Below are 7,874 nucleotides of genomic sequence, written 5' to 3' on the forward strand. Positions count from 1 at the left end.
AAGGGAAGAGAAATTCTTCTTTGTGAGAAGTTACATCTTATAATAGTTTGCCTTGAAGGTAAGAGAAATGATAATCAGTTGAAATCAGTGTGGAATCATATGCTTAGAGGAATCTAAAAACTGAAAGTGCTGCTTATTTTGTTTCATCCTGTTCTGGAAGAGCGACCACTCAGACTAGTAGAATGCACAAAAGGTCACATGTGACAATGGCAGTACTTCAAACAATACGAACCTTAGTTTTACAGACGATTAAGCACTATAGCTTCTGCAGTTCGTTGGAAAATTGATATCCGCAAGAGAGTTGGCCATCACAGACTTATTGCCACAACTACAAAATGCAATGACAGACCTTGCTGTCTTGGAAATTGGCTCTGTGGTACCGAGTTTATGCATCGTATGGTTTGAAAAACTGGAATTAGACCAAAGACTTTTTCAGACGGAAATGCTAGCCGTACTTTTCAAGATGCAGAAAAGCTGTCTGAAAACTGAAAAACTGCTTAATTGATCCATCTTGTTCCGAAAACTGGATGTGAAAACTGACTTCATGCAGAAAATAGGTATTTCATCTGTCACAGCTTCATGTGATTAAATATATTTACTTAACGAGTGTCATGATAGTTTACAAATACTTCTTAGCAAATATGTCTTAAAATGAAAAATTAAGGGGCGTGTAATTATGGATTTGGCAACTCCGTTTTCCAGGTGACATTATCCTTTGGTAACGTTGAAGAAAGGACTCGCCCATTTGTAAACAAGACTGAGAAGGCTTTTTGGGAAATATCTCGTACAGAATGAGAGAGGCTGACTATAATATATTTGACCTAATAATGTTCGTCCCATGTGAGGATGCAAAGAATCAATTGCCGGTAAATTCCTTAGGCAATTAATTGTAACGATTTAGACGGCTTTGATGAGCTATGCCCAAAGGCTGAGTTCTCTCGTGAACCAATCGCTAACAGCACCTTTGACTATTGATTTCAGTCATATCAAACCCATTTTCATTGTACTGTAGATGTTGCCAATTTGTGCAAAGGATCCAAACCTTTTACTGGTTCACAAAGATCATAAGTTGTGAAGACAGCCGGGACACAAATAAGTGCTTTCGTAGTTATGAGTTTGACACGTTTTCATTGTACTTATATAATGTACAGTATATTAGTGACTTTCACTGTATATAATATCATGCTCGCCATAATGTCGAATACTATAAGTTATCGAAAACATTAAACATGCCTGCACAAGTGATCAAGGTTTCTGAGGACACTATGTGATCCCACTGACGTCATACAATAACTACTGGAACACCGCTGGTCGGAGGGTTCAGTTTTCCAAATATATTTAATTCCGTTATCTAACCATTAAATCCGACATTTCCTACTAATCCTGTTTTTAACGGAAATAATCTTTTTGACAGTGGCTTTCGTGCGAGTAAGACGCGTCTGTGAAGTACTCTGAAAAGTGTCTGACTCGGGCGATGTTCAAAGCGAATACGAAGAAGAAGAAGGGAAAAGAGAAAACAAATACTGTAGAAATTAAATCAAGTAGAGAAAAGACCAAACTATCATACGAACATTATCTCACAATTATCGAAGCAGCTCGTAAAGATGGAACACTAAAGAAAATACTGGAGAAGGATGAGTCAACCTAAATCGAGAGAGAGTCAGCAACTTGCGGACATTGCTCTGATGAAGTTGATGACGAAGGAACTTGTGAAATGTGTGATACATGGTTCCACTACAAATGTTCATGTACTGAGAACAGGTACACACCCATACTTCGGAGTGACAACATATGCATCTGTAACAACTGCAAGAGGCCTGAACAAAGAACACACAAAAAACTCATTGAAGATGACCTTGAAGAAATAAAAGCAAAAAGAGATATTAGCAAAGTTGATTCAGGATTCGGCTCAGAAAACTAGTGACGTAATGATCAACAGATGAAATTCAAAACAAAATTGACAATGCTGATAAAGATGTAAAGACTATGACAAACATGGACAAAACTCATGCTGAATCACTAAAGACAAAAAAGGTGCTTCTGATCGAACGTACAAATGAAAAGAGCACAGCAGAAAATGAAAAGAGGCAAATTGTGAGTAAAATAACGGCGCCAGTTGAGCCGATTAAAACAAGAGATGGACACTTATTTGTAAGATTTCCAGACAGGAAAAACTTAGAAAAGGCAAAAAAAGGAGATTCAAGAAAACAGCAATATAGCCTATATCAGTAAATGAGAAGGGTAAACTTAAACCAAAAATAAAAGTAGCATATGTCCCGAAGGATGAAGATGACATTGTCAATAACACTGTAAGGAAAAATCCATGGACAGATTATCTCATTTCTGAAAATGACGACCTGAAAATTGTAAAGGAAATGAAAGCCAAAGATGACAAACATAAACACTATACCATCAAATGCACACCACAAATACGAAACGCTATCTATGATAGAGATGGCAAACTGTGTACACTGTATAGTCGTTGCAAGGTATACGACTGTTACATGCCCTATCAATACTATAACTGTCAGGAATTTGGTCATAGCGCAACAATTGTAGACACGACCAAGTTTGCCCTAGATGTGGTGAAAATCACAAATCAAATGAATGTGCTAGCATCACTTTACAGTGTAAAAGCTGTGTTAAGAAAGGCCTGAGTGATACTAAACATAAAACATATGATGGCAATAAGTGCGTAGTATATAAAGACCATGTGTCAAAAGTAAAAAAATAATACGGACCATGGCTTTGACTAATAATCTTCTATGCAACTGAATAAACATACAGTCCGTAGGAAATAAAACTAACACTATTAGAAATCTTATAAATGATCAAAATCTAGACATATGCATGCTAACGGAGAACTGGATACAACAAAATACCGTCTGAAGTAAGAACTAAAGGCTCTCCTATTCTGCAAAAGCTACGTTACTGACGAGAAACACTAAAAGACAATTATATAAAATATAAGAAGCACCTTATTTTGAAGACATACAATGGCCCGCCAGAGAGGGAATCATCCATGTGGAGGGCTGTACATAAAACCAAAGTGAAACAAAGTGAAGTCATCTCTCGTCCGTTTACACTTCTACTGACTACTTTATAGGCAAGATCCCGTGCCTGTGTAATGCTGGCTTTATCTAGAACAACAATAGGAAGGAGACGATACATTCCAAGTGTATCGAGCCTGCAGCTTCCTTTTTCAAATAAAACTTTTCAGGAAGCAAATTTGTAAAAATTAACCTTGAACATTATTCGGTAGTAAAACCTCTCAAGTACTGGAAGAGGTTTTATCCCCCTGAATACTCAGAGGGCGTCGGTCTTCCTATACAGAGTTGAATCAAAGGCTCCATCGAGTCAGTTAACCAACTTCTATTATCGAACAGGACTCGTCTTATTGTTTTAGACACTTTACACATTATTTAACAGTTTCTGGATTACAGTTCCCCGTCACTCCCTTGACCTCGTCGTGCAAGTGAAGTTCTGGAAATGTGAATGACCTAACGTGACTTGGTCAACCATGTCTGTGACGTGTCAACTCAACTTTCAAGAAGAAATGATGAAAAATCTTTTAATCGTATCGGCCATCTCCAACAAATTTACTGAAATAATACACAGCTCTGTGGAAAATGACCTGAAATATACGAAGACAAGGTTATAGTATTAATATCTCTAGATCTAAGAGTAGCAGTGTTTCCACTGTAGGGTAAAATACCCTAATTTAGGGTAATCAGACGTCACTTAAGGTAAAGACAAAATGTGGGGAATGTAGGGTAATCCGGGGATCATCTAGCAAATTTTCTCCCTTATTTATAGCTTTCTTCTTGCATTATTATGTTTTATGATTACTATTGATGTTTTCTTTTTACTGTTATTTTGACATGGCCAGACGGCAGACACTGTGTCCGTTACCTTCTGGCAACTACCAGTATACCGTTCTCTCCCCTTTCGTTTGGATATGTTTTGCATTGATTGATTTATGGTTACTCAAACTGGCGTAACAACATCTAAGTTATTCACGCCGGTATTGCATTAACGTTTGCTTATTGGTATTATGGTGAGTGTGGCAGATGTGACTGCACGTTGAAAAGCATGAGCAAGAGTGACTTAAAGATGTTTGATATCCAGTTAGAAGTTCAGTTTGCAGCTTATTTCTTTTTTATTTATTTATTTTTTTTTTTGCAAACTGCTAGGTAAACTTCTGCTTTTTAATGTTTCTTTTTTTTTCCTGATAATCGTGCAAATGTTTTTAATATCAACGATGATTGTTAAAGTGGTAATATTGCAGTAAAAGGCAACACGGCCAAATGGCAAGGCAATACACTTTTCTAGGTCATTTTGATGTGTTTCACACAAATTCGTCGGAAATTGATAGTTTCTTAGAAATACCTGGATTATTTTCTCCCATTTAACACTTTTAGGGTTTCTGATACTGGCGGTGCATGTGTTTGTTGTCGGCCAAATGGAATGTCCCTTCGCCGTGTTTAGTACTGGCACGGGGGCGGGGGCCGGCGGTTGGGTACCCATACACTAAAAAGTTATTGCACTTGCCGTACGGGATATGAACCTTGTTTTTTCGTCCTTTGGTCATGCATAAGTTAGGAGCTGTGACCTGGGTAGTCGAGTGACAAGTTAGGGTTAGGGGCTGTGACCTGGATACTTCTGTGAGAGGTTAGGTTAGGTTGTGTGGGGTCCACTTATGTACATGGAGTTAGCTCCAAAACCGTTAATTTCCGACGAAATTGAAGGTGAAATTCGTGCTAGACATCAAAATCAGGAAGAAAAACATATTTCTTTGTCATTATGGCGTGTTGCCTCTTACTGCAATAATACCGTTATGTGCTTTCTAGTAATTTGCGGAGTTAGCATGATTCTTCACATAATTGTGTAAACATGATCATCCTTTTGTAGCACCAACTTTTTGGAAGTTTAAATCTACATTACTGTATTTTTTATTTATTTATTATTATTTTTTTTTTTTTGCTTTTTGTTTGAATGCAAATCGTGAACAGAATTTCTATCTTTGTATATTTGCTGGGCAAGAGAACGCAATTAAATGTGGCTTTACAACTTAATTTTCGACATCTCCTAGATCTATTATTACACTAAGTTATTCAATACTTTGCTAACCACGTAAACATGACGTCTAATAACATAGGAAATGTTTAATGTTTATATATATTTATATACACACATACACATATATATATATATATATATATATATATATATATTATATATATATATATATATATTTCTTTTATTTAAAAAAATCCACCAAATTTAGTGTGAATCGATTGCATTTAGGGTAATTTTGGTCCAGACGCTGGATAAAGCAACATTGTACTCGGAAAAGCCCTAGAGTAGCGTTTGAGACAAAACCTCATGAGCTTTTGGTATTATTTAAAATAGATGAGCTTCTGAAGGTGATGCACTGCCAAAACTGTTCACGTACGCCAACTCAGCCAAATAAATTCTGTGGGAAGACAACTTCGACCCATTAATGTCTATTACTAGTACCCTATTCGAAACCATAATGTAGTAATACTAATACTCTGTGTCAAAAAATGAAGTAACCATAAACAAACCTTTTTAGTTTACTACCTTAACACTGCGTTTGGTGATTCAACTGTTGGGCAGTTGTTGGTACGCTTCGTTGTGGGGTTTAAAGTGAGTGCTGGCTGAAGGCGTTTGAGGCTCCTGTAAGGTGGTTGTGTGTGTGACGGAGGGTCTTCCGTGCTGTTCGGAGTGGCTGGTGGTGTCCATCACAGATGAGAGTCACTTGAGTGTTTAGCATTGAAAACCCTGAGGATTTCGAATGGATAGGAAGATCTGTGGCGTACGGGATGGAGCAGAGACTTCATTGATAAGTTGTCTTTACTTTGTACAGGATTAGGAATAATCCGGTGATCCGCTAAAATATTCAGGGTGTAATTATAGGGTTTAAACCTTAAGCAAAGCACCATCACCTCGGGTGAGTAACGTTCACGACTGTAGATATAATATGTATTACCGTATCCGAATTTGTGTTTGTGTTTACATTGAGGATACCGTTGAAACTCCTCCATCTTTATTTTCATTAAGTTTTATTCCACTGTTCTTGAGTTTCACTGCGGTCCTTTTCCCTTTCCGCAGCTCAGGTGTCGAAGTTGACTTAACATACCGGCTGCGTCACAGACAAATGTTCAAGGAATCTGTCTCCGGCTGTCCTTATCACTGAAAACTAAATGGCTGTGAGGCCAGCGAAGGGTTTGGTCTGACTTGATTCACAAGTATCCCTACGGGAATGTCTACTCCTCCCCGGGGCAATATCGAACCTGAACAGGGCCTGCGTACAGGACAGACCCAATCCCGGCATTTAACCATATCAAGGTCGTCCTCCAACGCCCATGACCCAGCCATTGTCACAGTTTTCGCCTAGTTCTACACGGGTCCCGGCTTTGAGAGCAACAGGTTCAGACAAACTGGTGCAGGATATGAAGGCAAGGGCAGGACCCTTGCACACCGACTGTGGTCCCCAGGTACTGTGACCTGAATCTGCTGACTGGCCCGCAATGGGATATGCAGAACAGGGTGTACTGGATTTAGCAGGCTCTGGAGGAGTTGGCAGGCCTCCTCCGGGAGGAGGGCATCGGTGGAGTTGTCATACTCTATGGCATCGGTTGTGGTTTAGCCGGAGGCGATTGGCTGCAAGACTACCGGGTGGTGATCGAAGCCTTCGAGGCCCAGGTGCGCCGACATTGGGTCCAGGTCGTCGTCGTCGGAAAGATAAAGAACCCCGATTAGAAATATCGCCCTCGCAGGACACTCAAGAAAATTTATTTGCGCAATGGCACCCGATTCTTTTATTTTTATCACTTTGATGTATGTTCCTTTTTAAATAGCTCTCTTCATCGAGGTAAATTAAGCGAAGTAAATACGGTAAATACGTTAGCTTCACAAATTATATTTTACCTATTTTTATTTTTGTTTGTAAACTCACGAAGACCTCTCACTGTGGTACCAGATTTTAGCGTTTTTACACAAGCACGTGAAATTATCCGATTCGTAAATGGTACACTTCTCTCTTACTATAGTGAACATCCAGAGATGTATTTAAATATTTTTATGCACACTTTTGTGTAAATATTGTTTAGACAGATAATTTGTCTATTTAGATTTTTGTACGTTTAGATATTTTATAGTTTTGTGTACATTTTTAGATATTTTTTTAGATGTGTATATAATGTTTAGGTATTTTTTTTTTACATTTTTGTGTTTATAGTTAAATTTTTATTTACAGGTTTGGTTAAGATTTTTTTATTTAATCACTGTTTGGTTAGGCCTACATAGTTTTTTATATACTGATTTTGTTAATTTGTGTACGTCTTTTGGTGATTATGTACGTATTTTTTGAGTACGTAATGTTTAGATAATGTTTTCATTTAGATAATTGTCCTTTTTTTATTTTATGTACACAGATAATTGGTTCATATTTAGATAATTTGTTCATATTTGGATAATTTGTGTTCACACTGTTTAGACAATTTTAGAAAATATTTTTGTTCATATTACTAATTTTTTGTGTAAACATATAAGTAATTTTTTTCATGCTTAGGTAATTGTGTTCATATTGTATAGGTAGTTTTTGTGTACATAATCAGATTAATACAAAATTTCTGTATTTATCTTATTCTTTATTCCTTATGATTATTAGTTTATTGCATTCATGTGGTTTGCATGTACACCTCCCTTATAAATTAATATTCGCATAAAGACTGGAGAGAATAGAGCCCAAGGCAGGGCTGAATGAGACACACTAGTTTACAGATGAGGAAAATGTTGGAGGAAATTATATATCAAACCATTTGGTCATACAAAAAAAATAATTTAGG

The 7,874-nt window shown here is 37.3% G+C and overlaps 1 long non-coding RNA gene across 1 annotated transcript; it reads left to right on the forward strand.

Annotated features, from left to right (window-relative positions):
• Positions 1–5,616: 5,616 nt before the first annotated feature.
• Positions 5,617–7,667, forward strand: LOC136848125 (uncharacterized). The gene is made up of 2 exons (XR_010855938.1): positions 5,617–5,974; positions 6,136–7,667. It is a non-coding gene; the product is annotated as an uncharacterized lncRNA (long non-coding RNA).
• The last annotated feature ends 207 nt before the right edge of the window (positions 7,668–7,874 follow it).

Source organism: Macrobrachium rosenbergii, chromosome 18 (assembly GCF_040412425.1).
Source record: "Macrobrachium rosenbergii isolate ZJJX-2024 chromosome 18, ASM4041242v1, whole genome shotgun sequence".
NCBI lineage: Eukaryota > Metazoa > Arthropoda > Malacostraca > Decapoda > Palaemonidae > Macrobrachium > Macrobrachium rosenbergii.